The sequence below is a fragment of the Haliaeetus leucocephalus genome, unplaced genomic scaffold (genome assembly GCF_000737465.1).
Source record: "Haliaeetus leucocephalus isolate CR32 unplaced genomic scaffold, Haliaeetus_leucocephalus-4.0 Scaffold932, whole genome shotgun sequence".
NCBI lineage: Eukaryota > Metazoa > Chordata > Aves > Accipitriformes > Accipitridae > Haliaeetus > Haliaeetus leucocephalus.
The window spans coordinates 10,304,075-10,331,746 of record NW_010973368.1 but is presented as its reverse complement, the minus strand read 5'-3'; the positions used below and the strand labels follow the sequence as shown (position 1 = coordinate 10,331,746).

The 27,672-nt window shown below is 45.3% G+C and overlaps 1 protein-coding gene across 1 annotated transcript in view; it reads left to right on the top strand.

The window, feature by feature from the left end:
* Nucleotides 1–7,690: 7,690 nt before the first annotated feature.
* The window catches only part of FOXN3 (forkhead box N3), a 179,619-nt gene continuing 159,637 nt past the window's right edge, over nucleotides 7,691–27,672 (top strand). The window contains exon 1 of the mRNA XM_010583813.1: nucleotides 7,691–7,842. The gene's annotated coding sequence lies outside the window, so the exon portion shown is untranslated. The remainder of the gene's footprint in view (nucleotides 7,843–27,672) is intronic.

The following is a 27,672-nucleotide window of genomic DNA, read 5'->3' as shown; positions in this document are numbered from 1 at the left end:
TTTAAACACAGGGCTGCAAGTCAGGAGAGTGATTTTGCAATACAACCAACTTCTGTATGGTTGTGTTGGTAAAGCCGAACCCCTCTCCCGGTCGGCAGCAGTCTCAGCTCCTGCGGTCTGCTCCCCCGTCTGCCTAGCCCCTTCCTGCTGGGGCATGGGCTGCCACGTGGGGTGGCTGGGCGAGACCTTCTTCTAGTGAAGCCCAAATCAAAGTTAGGATCTGGAAGAAATCTCCACTGGTTCCCCAGCCTCTGGGCTTGGGCAGTCAGCCGCTTTGTCCACTCAGTTTTGGTTTTTAGCTTTTCTGGCTCATTTCTGAGAGCAAGGGCGATGCATTTTTTTAGTGGAAGCTGAGATTCTCCTCTGCATAATTCCTCCAGGGCTGGGGACTTTACAGCGCCAGAGGTTGTTTGGCTGGTAGCTTTTCTCCTTTTCTGGTTTTCCCTGCTCACTTAAAAAGTGAAGCTGGCCCATCTTGGAAAATACCTTTTCTGTGTTAAAAAGACATAGCTGTGCTTTCATGCTTGTATCCTTCATGGTCATTCAGAGCAACCTCTGAACAGGGACGAGGAACCCACCTCTGTGGTGGGCTCAGGTGGGTCCCTTCTCCTCCTGAGCTCTCCCTGGACTGTGCTGTGGTCTCAAGGGGGAGGCCATGGTGTTTTATGGATGCATTTAAAAATGGCTCATTTTTTTTGCAGGCTATTCTGCTTAAATCTGGCAGAAAACCGTAGTAGATTGAAGTAGCTAAAATTGCCTGTCTGTAGTTAGTGTGGTGGGTGTTGTGGGCAGGATATCCTCGGCCCCCACCGGCCGGGCTGCGTCATGCTGCCACAGCAAGCAGCCGGAGTGAGAAGAGAAACCTGAGATACACAACATGTAAATACTCCATAAATACTAGGAATTTGGCAAGGAGGCAGCAGCGGCTTCCTCTGTCCCTGAAGATACCACCATATGCCCAGAGATGAATCCGGTTATTTCAGCAGCGTTGGCAAAACCCGATTTTGACTCCCTGCCGCTCCTGGGCTGGCATGAGCACCAGTCCTGTCTACTCAGCACCAGGGAGCTGCAGGGTAAGGGGGTACCAGGGACAGCAGGGAAGAGCACTGCCATGGGAGTACCAGGACCTCTGGTGATGGCAGCCGGGATGTGGGGCAGGCAAGGTGGTGCGTAAAGCAGCGGGCTGGGGCGAAGGGCAGGGCATCCTCATGCATGCCGCCCCCCCGACCTGGTTTTGGGGTGTAGAGTCGGGGCCGATGTGGGGGGGTGAGCACTGGTGGCAGGATGAGTGCCTGGGCACCTCCTGCTCTCGCCCTGCGCCTCCTCTGGGTTTTGAGATCTGATGGGATCGTGGCACAAGGTGGAATAGCCGCAGGCAAATCACTGTTATGACAGATATATTACTGCAATAAAATTACAAATTTATGGCAGTCAGAGATCTAGGCATGTGCCCGTAACTTTTCCTCACTTCTGTGTATTGTCCCAGTCAGATGGCATATAAACTAAACCGAGCTGTAGAAGAAAGAGATGATACTGGGTTCGCTGTGCCCTCCTGCTTAGCACCTTGGGCCCTGGCACTCTGCCCTGGAGCGTGGCACCACGAGGGGCTGCTGGAACGCCGAAACACAACGGGGGCTTTTGTGTGGGTTTGGATAGTAGGAAACAAGCTACTGCTACAGCACCTCCTCTGAAAGACGTTATTTATCTGCCTGTGGCAAACCTCAGGCTCACGCTCTTCAATGGCAGCACTTTTCTAGCTCCGCATTACTGCTACAAATGGAAGGTACAAGGTGTGGGTTTTGTTTTGGGGCTTTTTTGTGTGGCGGTTTTTTTCTTTGGGTTTGGGGGTTTTTTTAGGTTTTTTTTTTTATTTGCTTCTCCACGAGATGGGGAGGTATTTCAAAGGGTGGAAATATCAGGGGTAAAAATTCACGTCCAGCTCCTGGCTCTACTCTTTTGTACATAGCCCTTCTCTCTCCACACCATCTGTCTGTTGAAATTAATGCTTTAATAACCTCTGCAGGGTAGCACTGCTATTTATTTATTCCAATGTTTAAGGGGTTTTTTTTGACTTTCAGGATTAAGCTGGAGTGCTCAGGTGCCCTTGTGGACTGTGAAAATCCCTGAGCTGGAGCGTCACAGGCTCTTGAAAAGGAGGAAAATGTGGGAGATGGTGGTTTCTCTTGTGTTTTCCTTGGCTTGCTTTCCTAGCTGCAGCTCCCAGGGCAGGGGAGGAGACCGAGGCCCTAGACTCTGTGGTATGACCCAAAGCAGAGGCAACATACAATGTGCAATGCCCGGGGGTCCTGATGGATCCCACCTTGCTGCTCACCTGCTCCTGGCAGCCCTTCCCTGCCTGCTGCTCTCTGGACTTCAAGCACAGTCTCCTTGGAGTAACCCTGGAGCTGCTAGTCTTCTGACTTATATGTTTGGGTTTTTTTTCTTCAGAGGTAACCAGAGCCTGAGACCACCCCACAGTAGTACTTTAACAGAAGAAAAATTAGAAGTATCATAACCCAAATAGCAACAGGCCCTGTGTTCCTCACCTCGTTCTGCCACCAGGAGCATCTCCTGGATTGGGCTCAGGATTGTCTGGATCCCACCTGCACCTGCAGCATGTCCTGGGAAACCTCTTCCTTTTTACTGCCCGTAGTTTCTTTGCTGTATTGTTTTCTATCTCGGGCGGGGGGGGGGGGGGGGGTTGTTTGGGGTTTTTTTTGGCTCAAGTCTAATGTGTGACACAGCATTGCTGCATGTTTTGTTCTGCTTGCTGCTTGCTGCATCTCGGAAACATCCTGGTGCTTCCAGCTGATACCACGAAAGTGTCTCACCCTAAATCCATGGCTGCAATCTTCTACGAGTCACTATCCTCCTTTGCCTGCCAAGGTCTTCCCTTGGCCATGCCAGCCTGTGGTGGATACCACATTTATCTGGAGACCGTTGTGCTCGTTAGCCAGTAATTGTCACACTAATCGCTTTGTGATAACTACATAGTATCAAGCAGGGTTCACGCAGACAGATTGCCCTGCTTATCCCACCAGTTTGTCTGCCCTGGCACCCTCTGGGTGTCCACTGAGCTGCTGGGGAGCTCACCTCCTACCGTCAATTTGCATACCTGGAGATGATGCTTTCTTTCCTGCGTGTCTGGATAGAGTATGTCCTTTTTATTTTGCATCCTGGAGCCTTTAATTACTCTCAACAAGTCCCTTTCACACTTTGAAAATCCTGTAGCAATTTCAATTTGAATTGCTTTCTCTGAGGCTTCTGTTTAGATGAGTGCACCTGCTCTGGGGTCCCACTGGTAATTGGGCTGTAATAGTTATGATCCTTTAAATGCACTTAAGGTACCACGAGCTTTAAGAATTGGTAACGATGCAATCTGGCATCTCAGCACCAGTTTTGTCTTGTCTCCGAGCTGAGCATTTTGGGTTTAATTGTATTGTTTTGCATTCGTGAAGATTACAAATATTCGCACGCTGTAGAACTTGGATGTATTTAATTAAATGCTGCCCGGTGCTTATGTACCCGTCCTGCAGGTCTGGGTCCTGGGCTGCTCCTCAGTTCCCGCTCTGCCAAATCCCTGCTGAATTCAGTGGGAGTTTTGCCAGAACAGGGCCCTAAAAAAGAAGTGTGGCTCATTTGAGCAGTCGTGCTCATTTGTGCGCCAGCCCAGGCTCATGTTAAAAGGAAATTAAACAAAAAATACTAAAGAACCTACTTGTCTTGTCCTTGCCCAGAGCAAACCTTTATCCTGGGACTGGTCAGCAGCTTAAAGATGGAGTTTACTCTGGTTTGTGTGTTACCTAGGATTTTGTATTGTGGGTACTGTGAATAGATCAAAGCATTTAAAGTTCTCTGCTGCCTTAATTCCTCTCTAAGGAGAGGGGGAGGGGGAAAAGAAGAGAGAAAGACATCTCTCTCAGGCATGTCTCAATACAGTAGCAAGAGGTGTGCAGCCTGTAGCCTGCTGCTGTACTCAGAATATAAAATTTCCAAAATTACAAGTCACGAGTTTGATAATGAACTGAAAGTAAATACGGTTCAGTTTGTTGTGAATCATTCTTTGGGGGTTTAATTGGACTCAGATGAGCTGACATTGTTGCGGTGCAAGAATAGAGTTGTTTCAGAATTAGACAGGCGTCATTGCTCGGCAGACCAGAGCTGCAGCATCTGAGCGGCACTGGGGAAACCTTGTCCTCAAAGAAGCTTCCCAGGATGGATCGAGGAAGGTCTCTGCGCAAGGAAGGAGCCAGCAGCTCCCACAAGCCCCCGAGATTGGGGAATTTACCTGCTGGTACTGGAGGCTGTCTCTGCTCTTTGAATTGCTTTCAGATGAACACTATGAGTTAAGGTTGTCACCATGAGATGGAAGGCTTTACTTCACCCTAAAAGCCTTCTAAGCTCTTCTGGCAGGGAAAAGCGTGCATGAAATGATAGTAATGGAAACCGCTATAATGGGATGTTGCAGCAAATGAAAGTGAGCATTTTGTGCTCTTCCTTCCAGCAGGAATTTGAGATCCCAAAGCAGAACCATCAGTGGCTCAGACGGCATGTTGCGTCCAAGCAAGGACAATACTTTCCTTAGCAAAGCGAATGCAGTTTGGCTCCATGAGAGAGAGCTGGGATGATACCCTAACGTGGTGTTTGACTAGGGTAGCTTGACTACACTGGGGATGTTCAGAGAACTTAAGCTCAGGAACTGTCCGGTAATGGAGAGAGACAGAAATTGTGTATGACCCTCTTTAAAGCCATGATCGTGATTATGGGATGAGGTTTTTAACCTGCTGCAAGGAGATTTATATAAGCGATTCTCATTAATGCCAGTGGGAATTACTCAGCTATACAAGTGTATCACAATAAGAAATGTGCCTTGGCAGTTCACTATTAATATTTGAAGATAGTAAAAGCAAAGTCTCTTTCTCTGAGTCAAGTGGGCAAAAACTAGTGATATTTTTTGGGAAAAAAAAAATCTGTTATTTTAGTCTTCCGAGAGGTGAACCATTCATACTTACAGGTCCTCAAAAATAAGGAATTTCTTATATATGTGGCATGTTAACTGTTCCCATGATTATAACTGCAGATGCTTAGCTACTGTCTGCTGGTTACTGAGGGGCAACAGCCTAGATCTGTTTTTAGGTGCTGCCGACCATCTCTGCTGACTCACTTAGTCCCAGGGCTTCGGTCCTGTCTCTTGCTCACCATGGGACAGGAAAGGTTGGTCCCATTCTGCTTGCAGTTCCATCCTGTAGTAAAATGGGATGGGGACCCTGCAGGCAGCAGAAGAAAGGCACAAGCAAAATCAGAATTTTTGATTTTGGTCTAGTGAAATATCTCAAAGAGCTTGCTTCTTTTGAAGTGGCCATTGAAGTGGGTAGAAAGGACTGTGTATTTATGTGAGGTACAGAGAGAGGCAGACATTGACCTCTACTTGATGTTTCCGAGTTAGTCATTATTCTTCTGTTCAGTTTGTATCAGTAAGAAGCTTTCAAGTTGGATTCTTCAAACTTTGGCTTTCTGTTTTTTTTTAGCTACAGTTGGCATGAAGTTTGAATCTTAAAATCTGAGTTCCAGCAGCAAGCGTTATTTTAGGTGCGGGTCCTGTCCTGCATTGTACCAAGTACGCCCACGCAGCCTTCGTCTCTGGTTCACCTTCCTCCTGCGGACGGCAGGGCTTGGGCTGCGTCTGTTAGCTGTGTGTGTTGCTGTGGTTCTTGCCCAGTCCCTGTAAGACCTGTGGCTAATTGCTGCCATGCTGTTTCGACTGGTTTTCTTTATTATTCTTAGCATTATTTACATAATTTTTTATTGGAAGCCCATTTCACTTAAATGAGAGAAAGTAAAATTTACTATTCCTGACAGATGTCCACAGCTTTGGAACAATGCAGGACATGGTGATTGTGTCCCAGCAATGCCACTGGCTTGGAAGAAGGTTCACCGAAGCAGCTGAGTCTTGCCTCTCACCCTGCAGATGATAAATGCCAAAGCTAACCTTTATAACAGTACACTGCAGGTGACGGTCCACCCCAAAGCCCAGGGTTCCCAGCTGAGAAGGTCCTTGCTCGTGGCTGCACAAGTTGAATTTCATCAGTTTTCACATTCCCAGCGAATAAACTAGTGAGGTAGAAGTTGGTGCTATGGATGGCTTGGTGCTAACCTTCTTCAGGATTATTTTGAAAAGTCGAGGGTCTTGGAGATCATCAGCTGCTAGATTAGTAACATCGAGGATGGCGGTGTATGCCCTCAGGGTATATTCGGGTGTGGAGCTAGAGGACAGCCACAGTGAAAGTGCATTCCAGTTTTTCAGCTGAGTGGTGGCCAAATCCTGGTCCAGTGTGTATACATCTTACCACCTCTGTATGAGGTGGGTACTCTCATAGGAGGGTTTGACATTACAATGGTATGTGCTGTTTTAATACTTCAACAGAGATAATAGAATACTGAAATAAACCCTGTTTGATGCTTAGATAAGGATTTCATCCTGCTGTCTGTAGGCAGATAACAAACAGTTTATAATTCACTCTCCAAGGATTTGATCCTTTCTTTCACTTTCTTTTGCATTCCAACTTACAGTATTTTAACTGTATAGAAATTACCATAAGGAAACAAAGAACATAGTCACATTATAGTTGCACAGAATCAAGTCAGCAGATAATAAGGTGTTGGGAACCATAGACCTAGGAAGGTCCAGTTACTTGCTTAATACAAATATCATATTGGACATTAAAAAGCAGAAATTCTTGAATGTTCACTCCTTTCCTGTTGTTAAAAAACGATCAGACGAACCCAAGTGAGGGTACATGTGTCCCTGGCCCTGCTATGCGGCAACAGTTACGGGGTGTTTTACAAACAATTCCCAAAACACCCTACCACTGCTATCATCTCTGCTGGTTGACAGCTGTTAGTACCAGTGAGGCCCTGCTGGGAGCACTGGGCTCCTAAGGCCAGACCAGCTTTTAGACTACTGTGCTAGTTAAACCTGATTGAAGCCGAGCCTGGCTGTGGGATGGGTACAGCCACAGGAGCCTGGCTGAAGTGTGGTTCCCTCCCGAATGCAGGCGTGGGTCGGTGGTGGCAGCTGGGGACAGCTGTGAGCACCAAGGAGGGTACCCAGGTGAGGGCAGCCAGGTTGTTCAGAAGGGAAAAAGATGTTTTTATTCCAGCAGCTAAAACCCTTTTGTATTTTGGTTTTTCTCAGCAGCTCTTTATCCAAAACATTTGGGAGAAAAGCTGTCTCTTTATTAAATATTTAACACCCTTGCCTTTAGCTGTGGGCTGAGAAAGCTCCCAATCCACATGTGAGTCACCAAGAACTCCTCCGACAAAACTAGAGGAAGTCTAGATTGGAGATTGCTACAGGAAAAAATATTGTTTGCTGATTTGTAAAAAGCCCAGAATGGTTCACATCTCTCGTATATCATAAAATGAGCACAGCAGTCACTGTGTCGTGTACGTGGATAAGGACTTCTAGAGTCCCAGATTTTAAGTGGAGAAGATGTCAATGTTCTAGGTAACATCACACCCTGTATAACGCAGATGAGTAATGCACCTAATAATTGGTCTTTTATTAAACGCTGTTCGAATTCGTATACTGACATGTCAGAGATGACAAGACATAGATCACTGTTTCCCTTAGTAGTTTGTCCCATTGGTAAATTATTGCTATTTTTAATCTTAGGCTGCTTAATTTTCACCAGCCATCAGTTGGATGTGCATCTCTCTGCAAAGCAAGGAGATCCATGTTTTGAAGGTGCCATGCTCTCTCAGGACGACAGCCTGGGACTCGTCTTCAGAGAGCCGGGAGTGCAGGCTCCTGCAAAACCAGTGTATGGTAACAAATCATGTGTAAGAACAATGTGTGATAAAACAGATAACAAAAAAGGTTACGGCTAAAGTTTAGCTATTCCAGCACTACTGGTGGTGAATAATATTGTGCACTGTGCTTACATGTGCTATGCATGCATTCTGCTTGTAACCAAATCTGCTATTTATTTCTGTTGAAGTGATAGGAACTGAATGAATGAAACTAAGATGAAACTTTTTTGGCATCTTTCTCCCTTTGGCCAAATTATTTTTTTCAATATCCAGATGAATTACCTGTTGCAGAGATAGGTGGCAATCTCTGTCCCTTAGCCAATTACAGAGATGTCTCCAGCAGTGGTTTTACACCTCTTTCCACTGTGGACCACTTAAAAATCTTTCCTGGTGATGTGGGTTCCTTGTATAGCAAATGTACGCCTACTGTCAAGAGGTTTACTCCTCCTCATTACTATTTGCAGATACTTTAAATGTAATTCACTGTTTTTGCTGGTAGAAAATCATTAGTCTGTGACACAGGTAGTTTCTGTGCACTCTGAGATCCCTTCTACAGGGAAGGCATAGATGTAAAACACTTCTTCAGGCTATATGCTCTGAGTACTTTTAAACAACTTACTGTAGCTGATGGGCCTGATTCTGATTTCAAAGTACCATTTATATATCAGCTTGTGGTAAGGTTATTCCTGATTTAAGACTACGAAAGCAAGATCCTTTTTTTTCCAGATGTTCAGCTTAGAAATACAAGCCTTATAGTCTCCTCCGCCTGCCCTGGTATGGTGCTTATTGGAAGGTGAGGGGTAACACCAGTAACGTCTGTTAGTGACACATCACCAGCTGAGCAGCACTAACTGGCCAACATGTTCTGGTGCAAGTCACTTGGCCCCTTTGCTCCTCTGACCTCCTCTGCCTTGTGCAGGTGGGACCTGGACAACTACATTTTGTACATGTCTGGCTTTTGGGTAGCCAAGGTTAATGGATATGACTCTTTTTTCCGTAGTTGGCCTGTGCTGTCCCCCCCTTTCTGGGAAGTGAGAATGACATTGCCAAAAGTCGGTTTGAACATTAAAGACTGAAAGCTCTCAGATACCACTTTGATGGGCATTCTGCAAATACCTGGAGACAAGACGGTCAGGAGACAGTTTGTACCAGCATTTTGGAAAATGTTAAGACCCTTTTTAAAACTTGTTGCTCAGATGTGCTGCAACATGTACCTGGATGAACACATGTGTAAGGACTCCTCAGTGGGAGGAGCTGGTGTGGCCATCCACCTGCACCTGAGCTGGCTGATACAGCTGGCAACCTCATTCCCTACCCACCGCTCGAATTGCCTAATACCGCAATTGCCAGCCTCTTTGATGAAAGGCAGGTTCATGTATCAGATTGTTGAGCATCAGGGATAGGGGATTAGATTTGCAGTGTAATCTTCCGGTAGCATTCCTCTTGATCCGGAGACTGTGCTTTATAAAAGAACTCTTTTCTCTCTGACATTGTGGTGGCCTGCTAAGGGATGACTGTCTTCCACCTTCATTTGGAGATAGTAAGGCTGCTACTAACCTGATGTTCATGAAGGTCACAGCTGCACCAGGCAAAATTAGTTCTGTGCAGGACAGTTAAGTAGATTGGATTTTCTCAGTTGTAGCTGACTTGCTTTCATCTGGGTTCCTCTTGCAAAGCCGTTTAAAGTCCATTCCCCTCTGCCCCCCATTGCCCGTCTATGGGAAAAGACTGAAAAGGGGAGATTGCTGATCCTGCTTCAAGCCCTGTTCTCATATCTTTCCGTGACAGTGTCTGGACAGAGGCTGGGCTGGGCTTCACAGTTGCTCTGAAGCCTCAGACTATATTTCATCCCATCACAAATGTTGTAGGGCCAGTAGGGATGGTCTTCCCCTGTGCCAGCAGACTGTAGCTTTGCACTCTCTGCTTTGGATCCAGGACCCTGCGGGGATGCTTCTGCAGATTCCTGGTAACGTCGCTGAAGATGTGGCTGAGACCCTTTCCAGTCCAGCTTTTTTCTTCTTGTGGCTGAATGTCCCTGCAGATTTTGGAGCCTGATGGAGCCAGTTAATTTGGGTCAAAAGGCAGGCAAAGCCCATGACTTCTAATCAGAAAAAACAACTTCTGCTGATGTCATTTGAGTACCAGATTTGGCCGGTTAAGTCTGGCCACGAGGAAACGTGTCAGATACCTGTCTGTACTGGTAAAACATGGCATATGGTTGTGCGTGAGAAGCCCGTTCATTGTGAGCATGGTGAGACACAAGAGGGAGAGTGAGTTCCACCTAGACACATTTTAATTCAGTGACTTTGCCAGTGGGATGTAATTATGGTGGAGTTTTGCCTGTTGCCCCGGGTTGCAAAGCAACCACTGATGGAAAATGCCTCTTGTCTTCCAGGCATCCTCCTCGTTTCACTCCCTTTCACTGTACATTGTAGTGAAACCTGAAGTGCGCAGCAATTGCTGCCTGGTGAGTTTGGGAAGTGATACTGGAGGTTGCGGCGGAGAACTGACGGAGAGAGGGCTATGTGATACTGGTGATGGACTGTGTGATCCCAGTTCAGCTCCACAGTGCAAATGGGGAAAATTCGTAGGGAGATTTGCTCGAGGGGCGTGGCGTGTGAAGGGGATATTTCCTTCTTCACAAAGTCACCTTCGGCCTGTATCAAAAATCCACGCCGTTTGGGACTGTATGGAAAAAGGGTGTATGGCTATAACTGAAGTAAAGGAGAACTGCTGTATGGTATGTTCCCTCCTCCCCAAAACTGTAGCTGATGCAGAGTTAAAAGCAGATGAACCTTAATTGCTCCCAGAGCTGTGTGTCTCTCCTCTCTGGATAGCAGAGCTGCACTGGAGCAGTGTGGGCAGCACTGCTGGGTCCTGTGCAGCAGGGTCTGGCACACCTCGGGGAGCCGGGAGGGCCACAGAGAGCACCTCTGCATCCCCATCCCTGGGACCTTGTGCGTTGTGGTCCCCTCGTGCCAGGCAGGTTCCCTTGACTTGGTTGTGCCAGTCAGCTGTATGAACACAGAGTCTGGCTGACTCTGGGACCGTGGCATGCTGCAGAATGTCCTGCAACTGATGCTGCAATGTCCTAGTGTGGAAACTGTTGCAGAGGAGAAGCACCAGATCGCCTGATTATAAATGCAGCCAAATCAAGATTTTCGGATTCCATTTTCTTTTCTAAAAGCTCTGGTAACTATCATTTTCCCGTACTGCGCTGAAAAACATGCAATGACCCTGGTTTGTCTTTGGCATTTTCTATTACTTTTTATTGGCATCTCCCTTTATATTATGACAGTTTGTCCTGTACTGGCTTACAGGTATAAATATTGCTTCGAGGTTTGGGCTTTTTAGTCAACATGCACTTGGGAAAGGTGCTAGTGACTGTCGAGGGGTCAGCATGCAGCATGTGAATGTGCAGTCGTTGGAAACATCAACATCCTCTGTGTCTGTGTTTCAGAACAGGTCTGAGGCGTGAGGATTTTAGGTTTTCCATTCAGACAGTGTTATATTAGGAGTATGAAGTATTTGACAGTTCTTTTATATTTACTCTTTTAATGTCAAAATGTGTCACATCTGGTATTAATTGGTGGAAAATTATGGCTCTAATTTACCAATTTGATTGTCTGGGAAAATTGAAAAGAGTGTAACATAATAAATGAATGCTATTAATCTTTTAAATTTGTCTGTTTACCACCAACTACTATCTGCTAAAATGGCTTGTTGCATGGTGCTGTAAACAGCTTTTCCGAAATACTAGTATTCATGGAGAGGAATTACTACTTGGGAGGGCTGTGGCCAATGCATTTTGGACTCACTAAGGGGAGGATGGGGCCCGGAGAAGTGCTGGGGCCAGCTGTCGCGGTTTAACCCCAGCCAGCAACTAAGCACCACGCAGCTGCTCACTCACTTCCACCCCCACCCAGTGGGATGGGGGAGAAAATTGGGAAAAGAAGTAAAACTCGTGGGTTGAGATAAGAACAGTTTAATAGAACAGAAAAGAAGAAACTAATAAAGATAATGATAACACTAATAAAATAAGAACAGTAATAATAGAAGGTTTGGAGTATACCAATGGTGCACAGTGCAATTGCTCACCATCTGCTGATCGATGCCCAGTTACTCCCTGAGCGACGATCCCCACCCCCAGTTTATATACTAGGCATGATGTCTATTGGTATGAAATATTCCTTTGGCCAGTTTGGGTCAGCTGCCCTGGCTGTGTCCTGTGACAACTTCTTGTGCCCCTCCAGTTTTCTCGCTGGCTGGGCATGAGAAGCTGAAAAATCCTTGACTTTAGTCTAAACACTACTGAGCAACAACTGAAAACATCAGTGTGTTATCAACATTCTTCTCATACCAAACTCAAAAACCTAGCACTGTACCAGCTACTAGGAAGACAGTTAACTCTATCCCAGCTGAAACCAGGACACCATCGGTGGCTGAGACTCACCTGAGACAGGGTCTCCTCCAGGCTGTCCCCCCCTCAGGGGAGGAAGGAGGCTGCTATTTAGTAGTAATCCTGGGGGGGTGACGGCACAGCGTCCCTGTTCCTGTGTGCATGCTGGTCCCGTCCCCCGCTGTCCTGGGTGCAGGGACGGAGGAGCAGCCCGCTGGGGACATGGCCTTTACTCTCCTCCTTTCCTCCACCTGGGGCTATCTTCTCCACGTGGGTTTCTTAGTCCCAGGCACAGGCTAACGCTTCGTTGGTGCCCACCACAAATATGCGTATTTGTCCACTGTAATTGTTTTAATCATTACTAATGAACATTAATTATTTCCAACCAGAGGTCTCCAAAAGCCTTGATTTTTTTCAGACTTGCTGACAGAGGAGCATTAGCAAAAGAAGTTGGGTTGTTCTTCCTGGGGTTGCAAATGAAAAATTTTGTCTCAGAGGCAACGTGTGGATCAAACCCAAACTGCCGATACACTTTGGCAAGGCACTGTCACTCTGTCCTGACAACTCCAGCTGTAACAAGACGGGTCGCTGCTGCCTTTCCAACTGACACACAGGTGAAGCAAAGGAAGCCGGTGGCAGTACACTGTTATTTGGGTAGTGTATGTGGATGGTGACAAGCCCTGTAGCTTTTCTATCAAAAGACACCCATGTGGTTGTGAAAATACATTTTTGGAGGATCAAATACCAGGTGCTTATTTTAGTAGCAGAAATCCCTGAAACATGCCAACTCTGGAATAAGCTGATTCTGAAAACTGACACATTCTGTATGATTATTCCGGTATATACCATCTGTCAGTAGCATATCCAAATATTTATGTATTTTGATTATTGTAACTGTTATGAGGATACTCAAGCTCATAAATAATTTCATTTTCAGCAATCATTTTATTATTCTTCCGTGGTTTGATAACGATGTTTTGCATGTGGCCGCTTAGGCTCTGACACAGGGAACAGAGTCACAGCGTGGCTATGCAAGTGACACCCTTCACACAAAAAGCCTGTGGCCAGGGGATGCCTGAGCCTGTGTCCCCTCCGGGTCTGTGCCGTCTCCCACTTACTTCATCTCCTTGGGCTTCAGATCGTGCTGCGCTTTCATTCAACTCCATCCCGCCTTGTCAAGTGACTGTGCTTAGATTGGCAAATGATATAATATGACTAATTATGTTTAATGCAGATAATGTCTTATAATCAAAATAAAGAGTGGATTGCAAACAGATCCTTAAAGGGCACCAGGCACAGAATTGCCACTGTATTTATTACCAATAACATCACTGAAGTGCTAACAGCTGCTTGGCTCTGGCAAGTGTGGCCCCTTTGCAGAGTTTTCCAGAAGAAGGGCTAAGTGCATCGGAAGCGCATTATTGCTGATAATAGTAATCAGTTCAGTAGAGCTCGAAATGTTTTGTAAAATATTATTATCCCGATTTTGCAACTCTGCAAACCCCAGCACAGAGAAACAGCTTCCTTGGCTCGGAGGAGTCGCTGCTGGCCATGGAGATGGCCCTGGCCCTGGGTGTAGGGCTGCTGCCCCTCTTGTTGGACTATGTTGCTCTCTCAGCTGACTCCAGAAGTAGAAGGGATATCCCCTCCGTATCTCTGCCTTTAGCAAAGACGCTTCAGTAGATGGAGAAATGCACTGATGTGAAAGCAGATTTGGGTGTTACATTTTTGAAAAGCCATTGTTAAGCTAAAAAAGGAAACTGCAAGCTGTAAAGGTTGACGAAGCTCCTCAGTAAGGGACTCTTATTTTGCTGTGTACATTTGTTTTCTCTTGCTTACTAAAGGGATAAAGTGCAATCTAGGTTTCAGAGAGAGATGGCTGATTAATCTGTCTGCCAGGTACATATGGAAATAAATTAGCAAATGGTGCATCTGGGATTAAACTACTGCAGAGATGATAAATTATTGCCATCTTCCATGGCTGTATTACTGAAGCTTCACTGGGTTCCCAGTACTCAGTTACTTGCTATTCACGCGGTATCACCGTGGCTGTGGAATGGAAAGCCTCTGCATTTGAAGCAATTTTCTATGATACGCTAGTTCGAGAATAGATCTAGGCAGACCTATAGGGATATGCAGTATACTTAGATTAAGTATAAGTGAAGAGATTTGATTCGGTCCTTCTGCTCTGGATGAAATTCTGCTGGTGTCTGAGGGCAGGCATGTTTGGGAAGGGGAAAAGCAAGAGCCTGCAAAGGGTTTTTTTGCCATCTGCATACCCCCCCCCCCCCCCCCCTTTATCCCAAATAGCAGAGAGTTATCTATGCTAGCACAAAGTTGTAAGAGCCTGGAAGTGAGCATCCTCTGGCCTGAACCTCTCCCACACCCTGGGCTTGACTCAGATGTAGCTCCAGATTGCACAACTCCCAGCTTATCTCTGAGATCAAGACTGAGATGAAACACCACTGGGGCAGGTGGTATTTGCATTGAATCCTGATACAGGCTTCTCAGCTGTGTCTCCGCTTCTGCTGCATTTTTCATGTCCATTTGAACTGATGTATAGCTGATGGGCTGGCAGCTGAGACATACCAGTGATGCCTACAACAGGACATGCAAGTGGACTAAGTGTAACAGCAGACGTGGTATGCCACATTTCTGGAGAAAGAAAGGGTCATACAGAAGTTCTCATCAAGGCTTCTGCATTATAATACTTACTAAGATTATGGCTGTGTCCACAGCACTTGTTGAGAGCTCTCTGTGGTTCATCTGGACTATCATTTTCTTTCCCATCCATGTACCTGGGTTTCATTTCAAAGGAAACTGGGACAGCTGCGGAGATGATACAAAAAACCAGTAGCTGTACTTGCTTGGCCAGGAGAGGTTCCTTATCTATACAAAGGTGATCTATGATAGCAGTGCAGAGTAACAAAAGGTCTTGTTCTGGTTTCCTTATTTCCTGAGGCCTTTACTTGGGGTCGTAACACTTGCTCTGGGCTCGCTCTTCCCTAGGAGTTGAGGGGATAAAGCAACTCTGCGAATGGTCACAAAGAAGTTGAGGAGGGGGCAAGTGGGAGCAGTGTTGGACACAGAGATAAATCAAAGAGCAAGTTTTGCTTAACAGCCTGCGTTTAAAAGCTTGTATTTTAGTTTGAGAACGTATCGAAAGAGTAGGTTGGCTTGTCCTAGGGCAGGTCTGCAGCGCGGAGGGGCCAGATCCCGTGGGACACCAGCGAGCTGTGGGAGTGGGAGCAGCGTGGCTGGAAGAGCTGCAGCCAGGCTTCCGCAGGGAGTTTGCAGCCCGCCGTGGAGAGCTGGTGTCTCCACGTCGACCTCCCGGGCCCCACATGGGCCTGCCAGGTCTCTCGAGATCAGTCACGGCGCAGGGAGCTCTGCCGGGGACGGATCCCGCAGGCTGGCCCTGGGGCGCCGGGAGAGGTGTGCGGAAAGGGACGCTTGCGGAGCTGGGAGCTGCCGGGCGCCGGTCGTCCCTCGGCTCCCGTCGGTGGCTCTGGCGAGCGGACGCGAGCCTGTCGCCGGGCTCGGGCAGCCGTGGGACGGGTCCGCTGCGTCTTCAGGCTTGGCAAGCGGCGAGAGCTGGGCTTGAGGGACAGTCACTGGGTGACTGTGCCCTCTGGTTTTATTCTCCGAGTCACTTGTCACGGTGCTTGAGTCAAGCACAATTAGGACGTATGCGTTTGTAATTGAAAAATACTAACAGCAACGTGTTTCGTTACAGGATGCATGGGTGGATGCCGGGCTGTAAATCCAAGCTAGCAAGGACTAGCTCTGTTCAATTAATTCAAACACAGAAATATTTACTAGAAATAGATTTATCTTCCAGTGACTTTATTTGCAAATTTTGGTTAACAACAACAGTTTGCTTGTAATATAATCATGTCAAGCAGCAAGTGGGACTTACTGTCGTTCCTGGCCTTTCCCACAAAGTATTTGGAGCAGAATGCGCAGTGAGTCAAAGGAAGTACTGGCTGATGGATGAACAGATTGTGGCACAGTCATCTATTCTACTGCGCACTTCCAGGGAAACCCCTGCAAATTAGATGTGCGGTTTTCAAATGTACAGAGAAAACTAAAGAAATGACATTACGAATGAAAAATTAGATGGAAATGTCTATTCCTGTCTCATAAGCAGTTCAGGAATAACTCCCTCTAAAATATTCTGCTTTAAGCACACATTTAATCTGTGCTCTGGGAGCAAAATAAAGTTGCTAAGATAAAACATTCTAATAATGATTTATGTAAATTTATTTGAACAAAGCAATGATGTAGTTGCCTACAGCAAATTGTTTGGAATGTGAAATGGTATTTACGAGCTGCTTCTCTCTATATGAATACAATAGATGATAGGAGATGCTACATAAAGAAAACATAATTGTACATTCAAAATGGACTCTGATGCCATGTTTAGTAAGCGGGAAAGCCAGTTGAACAGATTGCTGAGTGTCTGATAAAATAATCTCCAGCTTGATTCTTCCTAGGCTATTTATAGTATGTGTTTAATTTAAAATTTAGGTATGTGCCACAGATGACCATAACAATCATACCAGGGCCATGTATGATAGATAATACAAATTGTCCCACGTTGTACCTACACAAAAATCTCAAGTTGCTTTGCAAGCAGAAAATCAGGCTCCGTAGCCTCAAAATATGGATGAAAAGAGGAAAACAATTGTAGTACCCAGCTGCTACAGGCATACGGGGCCAAATTTATCCAGTCTGTTGAAGGTTATGGAGTTCCGCCAGGGATGACTTTGATCCCGTGTGTCTTGCAAAGTGGAACCAATATGTCAGTATAAGACATCCTGCTACTTCTGATGTTCTCCCAATAAAACGACGTCATTCAAAGTGGCTTGAATTTCCCCAGTGCCCAAGTCACAAACATGATCAAGGGGGATATTTCAAAAGTGTTCTGATTCTTGCTACATTGATATTAAAGCAGTGAACAACAAATTGGCTTTTTCGTCAATGAGGACTTAAGCCTAGTAGTTGCTGGAATAAGCGTGTGTGCATCAGCCCTAGGCACAGAAGACCAAGGGCCATTTGAAGCATTTTAACAAAACACAGCAGGACAGAGAGCTGTTTCTGCATTCAGGTAAAGCAAAGCATGTTTTACTTGAAAAGCTTTTTTCAAATCAGGAATGAGAATGCCATGTAGAAATAATAGGGTTATTTACTGTATTTGCTTTGGCATACTAAGGCATCTCTAGATACCTGGTGATGGGCTGAGCCACAAAGTTTGCATTCAGCTTCAGCCATTTACGAGTTTAAGCGACATTTGAATCTCTTGCTTTGAACAGGGCTGTTTTCCTAGTCCCCAGCAGCTACTCTCTTGGGGACATAAGGCACTTGTAAAGTAAATTCAGGGGAGCACCACGTGAAGATAGGCACATCTGGCTATTGTACAAGAGCTGAAAAGTCTGTCTGTGCAAAATTGTGCCTGTGGGAAACCTAGAGGGGTTAAGGTAAAATAGTGTTCTACCATCTGATTAGAGTTCGGGCAACATTTTTTTCAGAGTTAAGTTCCTCCTGGTTTATTCTGGACTAGCACTAAGTGTACAGTGTAGGAAAGCTACGGCTACTGCTCAGGACTTCACTGGTGGCAACAGAATGGTCCGTCCAGCACCAGACTGGCATATTAAAGGCAATAATGAACTGAAAGTAATGCTCTTTGGTCTCATGCTTACAGGCTGTTGTTTTGGGCCCTTCATGCGTATCTGAGTGAGGCTAGGAAAATCATATAAATGCCGGCATGACGAACCTGCAAGTGAGAATCTGACCAAGTTGGTGTTTATTTCCAGCGATGCTACATTGGACTGTATGAAAGGCAGGTCTTGGTAAACACTGTTCCTTAGCATAGCTGACAAAATTTTACATAAAAAGATCCTGGGAGATGATTGTAGAGTTTAAAATTTAACCACAGACATTTATAATAAAATTACTTTGCACCTATTCAGTATATAGGGCCTTGTAAAGAGGATTTTGCATGGCTGTGGACAGAGCCGCTCCAGTCTCTGTTTATAAAGCATGTAGGCACTGTTATCGCAGAGTGAAGAGGTATAAAGGTACAGTAGACTCACCACACAAGCAGCGACTGGAAGATCATCTATTTTGCTCTATTTATTCCTTTGTGACCACTCTCTTCTGCCTGGGGCTTTCTCATCTGCACACTCTGCATTACTTATGGACTGCCAGGCCAAATCTCCAAAGACATCTGAGAAAGCCTGACAGGTTCACTTTCGAATCTTGATCAATGCTGGTTTGCCCTCCAAATCAGAATTAGCTGCACAGACAGTAGCCCCTGGAAATTGGGGTGAAGCTGTATGTGCCTTTTTTTTTTGCTCTTTGGGAAGCCATTCCTTTGCTGCAACAGTTCAAAACCTGGGAGATCACCAAGTTATTTACTGAGATGGCACATCTTCCTTCAGAAATGTGCAGGACTCAGTTAATTTTAATAGCTCACCTATTTAATGTGCTGGGTTATAGCTAACACCGTCTATTACATGTAATGAACTAAACTGGGACATGTCTGTCACTTGAGGGTGCTACAGCTGCAAGGGGGGTTTCAGAAGAAGCTCTTGATCTGTCAGTGGCGACCGTAGCTCAGGCATCTTTAGCTGAGATAAAAGCTTTGTTTGCTTAACAGGATCGAATTTTCCTCAAAGAAATAATTGAAACAATAGAAGAATCGCCCAAACCTGTGCTGAGCATTAGCAGATGAGCTGTTTTGAAATCGATCCATTTGGAAAGGAAATAATGTGCAGATTGGTCAAGGTAATGATGGTATTGGATGATAAAGTAGATGCAGGGGTGGAGAAAGCTTGTGAGGGATATAGTGTCACCTAAAAGCTTTGCAGAAGTGCTTTTATTACCCTGAATCAGCTTGGCTTTGCACTGACACTTAGCTGTTTGCAAAAGAATTATACCTGCTTCTGAGATAAATACATCTGACAGTGAACTCTTAACCCCTCTTTTGCAGGCCCCTTCTGGGTAGTAGCCGTGGAGAACGAGATGCCTTCAATTTTTCTGAATACAGAGTTAGACAAAATGGGGTGCAAAACTGTGGTACATAATTTTCTAGTGAGCAGAACGCTTCAGGAAAATTACAGTCATTATTGAAAGTAATGAAACCTGACAAATTAGAGTTTCATAGGCCCTCCTTGAGATTAGCGTGATCCATTAAACATGCTCTCTGACTGCTAAATGGCATTGTCCCATTTCACCATAAGAACTTGAGAAATCCTGAGGTAACTCTGGCTAACAGCTGATTGAAAGCACCCAATCAAGAGCTCTTTAAAGTAAGAGGAGAAATTATCCTTATTATTTCCAAGAAGGTACTCTCTGAGTAGGCTGTAAATTGTGTTAGGAGCATTTGGATATTGCAGGGAAGACCAAATTCGACACTGAAGTGGCCACAAAGTAATGTACGAAGTGGAGTGATCAAGGGAAGAACATTTTGTTGATTATGGTGGGAAAATTGAATTACTCTGAGTTGCATAGCTATTCAGAATATGTACATTAAAGTGAATGATACTCAGTTGAAAAGAAGAGCAAGCAAATATGAAGAGCAGAAAAAGGCCCTTTCCCAAATCCTTCTTGCCTCATGATTTACATCTTAAGAATGTTTTCACAAGGAATAGTGTGGCACACTCGTCATGAATACCTTATCCATTATGCTAAGACATCCCAGTGATGCAAACTAAATCAATACAATAGTATTCCTTAAAATGATTGCTTTTTCCTTGACTGATTGTGCATTAAAAGCAACCTTTAAATGATGGCCATTAGCACCTGAGACCTGGTCACTGGCGCTGACTGAGCTGACATGAGATAAATTGCGAAGGATCTGTGCGAGAGTTGGTACAATCCTTCTGAATTTCACAATGGAGCCTTCAAACAGGGAGTCAATGAGAGCGTGTGTAAATCGCCAGTACGGGATAGAGGGTCTTTATCCTGTGGAAGAGGTAGCACATGGGTATACTCTAGTGCCCGGTCCTTCAGGGCGCTAAGACCACCTTAGATAGTTTTTGTTGGCATTGGCATAAGTAAAGGAGAGAGCGCTGTGGCTGTAGGTGAGCATAATAGCATTCCAGCAACAGATGAGCCTCTCCCTCAGTAATCTGTCTAAAAATCCAAATCCCACATCTAAAACCAGTATATAGCATATGTGCAATGGAGTGATGCAACTGCAATTTAGTTTCGCTCGTTCCGTCTCTTGGTCTCACCCATCACCTGTCCCACGTCCCAGTTTGGGAGGTGCAGCACGCTCACTGCTAGGCAGAGTCTGCAACATCTTTTTGAAGCTTCCAGTGCAGCGATGCATGACACTGAAATGCAATAAAAATTAAAATCTGGAATAATGGAAGGCATTAATAGATATTTCTGTAGTTCTGGGGCAAAGATTTAAATGAAATTCTAAATGTCAAATTAAAAGGGCCACCTGACTACAATTTAATGCTAGGAGCTGTCTAGTCTGGTAATGTCATCTCATTTCATGACATCCTCAATGACTAAAGCTGATACCAAAGATTGATTTGTGGTATTTTTCCAGGCTCACTTATTAAAAATGGCTCAGTTAGTGGTGCTCTGGGTGTTGTTTCAGCCAGAGCAATGGGCACTGGTATAGTGGTAGAGTGCCCATATATCATGGCATATACAGGAGAGTTGAAGCAAGAAGCATTGAAAGTTTGGAAAACAAAACAAGCATTTGAAATACAAATAAGATTCCCATAATCTTACCTCTGCCTAAAAGAAGGAGTCTGTCAGCATGGCTGATGTGGTGGAGAGCAGACCATGATGAACATGAACACAATCCCAGAGAAGTTAAGTTTATTTCCCCCTAATCTAACTTCTTAGAAGCATTTATGGTGCCCATCCGTGTAATATCTGAGCTATATTTGACATTGTTGTTCAGGGCTGGCAGCTCATGTCTGCTATCAAGAGCAGATCTTTAAGGAAGATCTCTGTTGGCTATGATGTAGCTTATACATAAAAATATTTGCGGTAGCTGCTTACATCTATCCTCTTCTGAAAGATAAAGCACTTGAGTGCACACTGAATGCGTGCTACCTTCTCATCTCCCTGACATTCATTATAAACCGAGAAGCCAAGTTTTTTTAAAAGCTATTTAGATGTTTTGTGCTGTAACTTTCTCTAATAGATATATTCCTATTGATTGCAATGAAACACAGAGTAGAACAGAACAGATCAATTGAAAAGTAAAGTTAAGACAGCAAGTACACTTCTTTTCCACTTACCTTAATGGAAACAGTTACGGCTAGATCTATCCCAGGTGTAATGCTGCTGAAGTCAATGGAGTTGTACCAGCGATGAATTTGGCTCCTAGTGTTTTGTTTTGACCTTTTCAGAAGGTTGCTCTGCAGGAGCAAAACTATTACACACAGCCAGCGATACCTTAAGTCGAAATATAGAAAAGGCAAAGCTAGAGTGCATAGCACCTTTTTCATTAAGGAAGAGGCCTGACTTTTATAGAGTGAGGGCGAAAGAATTGATTCCAGATAAGTGCTAAACTTAGTTTCAGGTTTCCCTGGTGAATAACAATCCCAAGCTGGCCTGAGACTTGGACATCTCTGCATTCACGCACAGCTGTCTGGAAAGGGCTGCATGGTCTTTCTGTATGTCTGTGCATCAGGATGGTAGTTCCTGCAGGTAGGCTATTCATCCGCTCACCAAAGATCCATGTAAACCAACTGAACATGCTAACAGTTCAAGTGTCCTGAAATTGCCTGGCAGTGCTCCGTGTGGTGATCTTTATTAGCAGGTATTTTTGGATTTCAGTAGACAACACAGATTCTTCGTGCACTGTAGTTGTCTCAGGAAGGCGGGGAATAGCGCCGTGACTTTGGAGTATTTTCAGCTTCAAGCCATTCTGTTTTACACCTTTGTGTGCACTAATCCAGGCTAAGAGCCAGCAGCATGTTTTATGGCAACTGACAGGCAGCAGTGCAACTGAGAATGGGCCCTCAGTATTGGCACCATCTCCCTCCTGCTGCAACGCCCTTTTGTTCTCCACTGAAATTTCCAATGATCTCCGAAAGCAGGCAGCAGTGAGCCACGCGCGATGGACAGGGGCTTTGCTAACGAGGAGGGAGACAGGCAGAAAAGCTCCGTTTCCTCCTCAGATAGCTGGATTTGGAAGGATGGCAGAAGTCAGAGAGGTGTATCGGAGGTGTGCCCGGGAGGTCCCCTTGCCTGCAGCGGGGCTCAGGGCAGTGGGAGCCAACACCGGGTGCTGCCGCGGCCACAGCGGGAGCTGCAGGAGGGGGTGGCCGGAGATGGCCGTACCGCTGCGCCGCCTTGGCCCAGGGGCGATGCTGGGCCGGCGCTCCGCTCCTGGGTGCTGTCTGTGTGCTCCTACCCCTCTTCTCATAGCTGCTTCTCTTTCTCTTTTTCCACGTCCCGGCATCCCCTGCCCTTTCCTTTCATGGGCCCCTTTCCTCCCGTCCTCCCCAACAAAGCCGCTCCCCAGCTGTGTTTAAGTTGTTGGTGCCAACCCGACATTTGCAGACCATCGGTCTGCTCGTGCAGGGTGCTGCTGTCCGCAGCCCTAAGGCGGACTGTGGGCTTTTGGCGGGCAATGTCTGACCCTGCATGGCCTGGCTCAAACGGACCAAGGCCTCCCCTTCTCCTTGGCTACTTGTATAGTAAGTGCGTTGATGTGCAACAACTCCTGATTTTCCTGGTGGGAGAGGGAGGAGGAGTAGGTCTAAAGATTCCTTGAGTCACTCGCACCTACTTACTATCCTGCACATGTAGGTGAGGTGAGAGGATTTCAACGCTGACAACTCAGAATAAGACTGTTGTTCATGGTAATGGAAAGTTTCATTGATAATATTGCTCACTGTTTTCCATGCTACCTTTTGGTTTGGGTGGTTTTTTTTTAAAGTCAAATACAACCTCAAATTCCTCATTTGTGCTAATCCTTGCACCTCGTAAATCCTTTACTAAGTGAGGCTTGAGTCCCTGTCCCAGTAGAGGTTTCAGAGCAGGAGGCCACAGGGCAGTCTCCTGCAGCAAGGGCTTTCTTACTTCAGTGGAGTCTACTGCACTATGTTTACTAGTTTCTTCTGAAGTGTTATCATAAATAATTAAAGCTAAACTGTGCTTGTTAAATAAATGAGGAATGCACATGTTCAGATGCATTATCTATGCTTTAATTGCACTCATTTGTTGAGGCCCTCCTCCCGTAAGGAGGCAGGAGCCTTCTGCCTGAATGGAGGGCTGTGGGAGCTGCAGGACCTGGGCTGAACTACTGGGCCCTCACTCGTTTGCCCAAGAATTTTTAAAGCACGTTTTTAGCGTCGTGGTGAACGTCATCCATTGCTGTGAGATGATGTTCCTGGAGGCAGGAGCTGTCCTTTTGCTACGGGCTTTAAAAATGCAGAGGAACTATTTCATGGGGTGAAACCTTTACAGAGGGAGTGTCTTACATCCAGGCTGCCATTCAGCGTGTCCAGGACAACCAGGTGAAGCCCAGCGTCTCTCGCGTTTACAGCCGTGTAGGTTCGTGCTGCGCGCTTCACGGGGCACGCTGCCCGCGCGTGCCCCCATCAGCCTCCCGGGGGCTGGGCTGCGGGGCTCCCCGACGCGCTCCCCGCGCTGCCTCCTGCACGTGGGTTTCTGGTTGTTTTAATTTCTCCTGCAACCTTCTCGTGTGCTTTTAGTCCTTCCGTGCTTACGTAACACATACACGCCAATGCACATGCCGCATATGACCTCATAGGTCCCGGTTAGTGGCTGCTGCGCAGCTGTAGGCGCACGGGGCCCCTTGGGGTTCACCGATGTAGCATCCCTTTCAGAAAGCGATCCAACTTCATCTTAAAACTGGTTTTAACACTAATTGCTGCACAGAGTCTCACAGCCATCCTGATCAGTGATTTAAAACTTCTGGACTCAGTAACTCTATCTTCATTAGGAAGATCTGTTTTTATAATAATTGTCTCTAAAGAGGACCTGGGGGATTATTAAGAGATGGCATTCATTATCAGTAAAAATACCATGAAGAAATTTCCTAGACAAATGTTGATGTTCTGGATGTTGTTAATTTTTTTCCACAAGGAAACAGAATTTTATTTAAAAAGCATGATTATCTTAATAATTATCTTGAAAGCTAAATTGGATTTTAAGGCTTAGTCTGTGATTTAAGGCTTGGTCAGTGATTTCTAGGTGGTTGACACCTGCAGAGCTGAGCAGCTGGGGAAGACTAAGGCTGATTATTTGGGGGAAAAAAACCAAACAAAAACCAACAGAAAAAAGGGTGCGAAGGAAGAGGAGTAGTAGTGTCATTGGTAAGGAAAGGCTTTGGTAGGATTTGACATTCAGGAAGCAGGCAAAATTGGAGAGAAGTGAACTCAGGCAGCAGAAACAAACTTTGGAGCTGGGAGAATATGGCAGATGGAGAATAAAGGATTTTGGGGTGCTTGGTGTTTTTTTTTTAATAACTAGGAGGGTCACGAGAGAGTCTAGTAGCTAGAAGATCTGCTAGAAGACTGTGTGATGACTAAATAACTAGCAAGAGGACTCGCTGGTGGCAGGACTGAGGCTGGTAGGTGGAGGTGCGGTAAGGCTGCCCTGGCTTAGGAAGAGATGGGCAGAGCAAGATGATGAACAAAAGGAACCGGTGGCTGCTGAATTTCTGGAGGTTTTCTAACTTTACAGAAACCAGATTTGGTGCAGATCAAAAGGAAGAGCAATACACTGATACAAGGCAGCTGTGAGATCAGAGTCAGATGTCCGTCTCTACGGTCACCAAAGGAACACAGGTATCCCTAGATACTTCTCACAGCATCTAAAATGGTTTTTATTGAAAGACTTTTGTCTTTATAGAGGACGTGGTTATAGAGCAAGAGGGAATGAATAGATTTGCTTTTTTTTCTGTACCTCAGCTTTGCCTTCTTGATGTTTATTTTGGTTATTGTGGCTTCTGAGGCTTTTTGAATTAGTGCTTATTTCTTAAACAGAGTGCCTGTGAATGGTCCAGAATCTCATGTCCAATGCTGCAGAAAACATATTTTAGTGAAAAGGAGTAGGAAAGCGAATTTTCTTTGAGGAGATAAGTTTTTGAATGATTGTTTGTATCTGCATCTAGAAGAAAGGAAATGAGTATTTCTTATGGCAGCTGAGAGATGGTCATGAGGAAAAGGAAGCCATTATTAATTAATCATCAATTATTACTTTAATATTTATGTAGCACTGTGTGACTGGTGCCCCACAGGGAAAGAGGATCATCTCTCTGCTTGAGGAGCCTACATTCTAAATTTAACCATGGTGAGGGCTGCTCATGGCAGATGATGTGTTTTCATCATTCCCTGCTCTGCCTCAGCTTTTCAGTTGAATCCCATTTTAATTCCCCATCCCCAACAGAGGGGAGCCTGCGCTAAGCAGAAATGGCGAGATCAGAGTCTAAAAGAGCACAATCAATGCAGTAAACAGAGAGGCAGGATTATAGGTCTGATCTCAGAGTTATATCTTGCAATCCTTACCCAGAATTGCAATAATGTAAATAAAACCTTTCCAAGAATAAAGAGTGCAGGATTCGGTGCCAATTTGGAGAGACCTGCCCTTCCTGGGCCCTCAGACTGGGGTCCAAGTAAAGTTTGGTTTGGTTTTTTTTTTTTTTTTTTTTTAGAGTCTTTAAATTGACACACTTAATGGTGAGACCTGGCCTGCAGGCAGCAATACTGGATGTTTCTCTCACAGATGTTTGCCCTGACCTTACCTCTTGCTGAAGTCCCATTCCTATTTCTGTGCTTTGAAGCAATTGTTTCTAGATGCTGTGCCTGTACCTGATACTACGCTCAGCTGGCAGCAGTCAGCAGCGTAATGAACTCTGATAGATGTATTCTGATAAAACCCATGTATTTAGTTTCTAGTAATTAGCTGATACATCACAAGGGTTGTATTGTAAGGAGGTAGTTCTGCGAAGTGTCAAACTGAACTCTTTGATTTGAAGAATATGTGTATGTGGCAGCCCACTTGAAGTAGAGTGGATTTGAAAGGGCAACTGAAAATATGTAATACTGAGAGAAACCAATGTTTATGTAAAGTACCTATCATTGTCAAAAGTGTGGTGTAGTGGCTAGAACAGAAAATGGGAGCCAAACAGTCTAGGGTCTATTTTTGGCTGCAGCATATCTGTACTGAAGTCAAATTAATTGGAGCTAAATACAGAAGTGTTTCCTTATATAGGATTTTTGATCTACTTTCAGAACTCTGTAACAGGGATGTGCTATTTTGTTTTTCTAGAGGATGATCTAAAAGCATGGAAGGAAGTTGCTGTGTTTTCGTATTAATGTATGCAAGATTTTTCCATAAGCATCTGAGTTAGCATCAGACATATGACTTCTGTGCTATGATGAATGAATGTGTGGAAATCTATAGCTATTGCCAGATACCAGTCTTGATCAGAAATCTGTTTGCTTTACTGAAATTTTGCATAGATATTTTTCCCTGTCAGGTGACCTATTTAAATACAAGAAATACTGTATAACAGTCTTACAGAAGTTTCAGGGCAGAGAATCCCTCTTCTGCAGTGTAGAAGCCCAGGACAAAAAGACAAGTTTTCATTTATTGGTACGTTTTCCTTTATTTAAATAAAAATTAATTTTTTGAATGTGACTTTTGCTTGTTAAAAAAGATCCTTTAAAAAAACCAAACCAAAACAGTCTGTTGTCTCCAGGGGCATGCCTGTGTAGTGCTCTGTAAAGGTATCCTAGTGCTGTCTGAAGGTATCCCATTGAACTGCAGAGGAGCTCTCTTGAAGAAGTTCATCTACCTGGACTGTGAGTTTATCTTTGTGCTAACGTGGGGACATTGCTTACAGGACGTGCCATAGTTTGGCTGTCCCTACACTGTACCATGCAGGGGGTAGCAGATATATCCTTAGAAATTACCACACCAGAGGATGTTGTGATTCCCCTTAGTTTCAACTAGCTTCCAAATCTAGATGATTGCTCATATGTGCTCCCAAGAGTGGAGGCTTGCTAATAGTTACGGAGAAGAGACAATTTAAGCATATGGGAAGTGGACTCTGCAGAAACATGTTTTGGCAGTGGTTTCATCCTCTGGACTGGCTCGGGCCTCCATCGTGCTGAGTGTGCTCTCTCAGTCTGCACAGAGCTGGGCACGTCCCTTTTGGGGATCAGTACCTCTGTCGTGATTTAACCCCAGCCAGCAACTAAGCCCCACACAGCCGCTCACTCACTCCCCCCCAGTGGGACAGGGGAGAGAATCAAAAGGGTAAAAGTGAGAAGACTTGTGGGTTGAGATAAAGACAGTTTAATAGGTAAAGCAGAAGCCCCGCACACAAGCAAAGCAAAACAAGGAATTCATTCACTGCTTCCCATCGGCAGACAGGTGTTCAGCCATCTCCAGGAAAGCAGGGCTCCAGCACGCGTAACGGTGACTTGGGGAGACAAACGCCATCA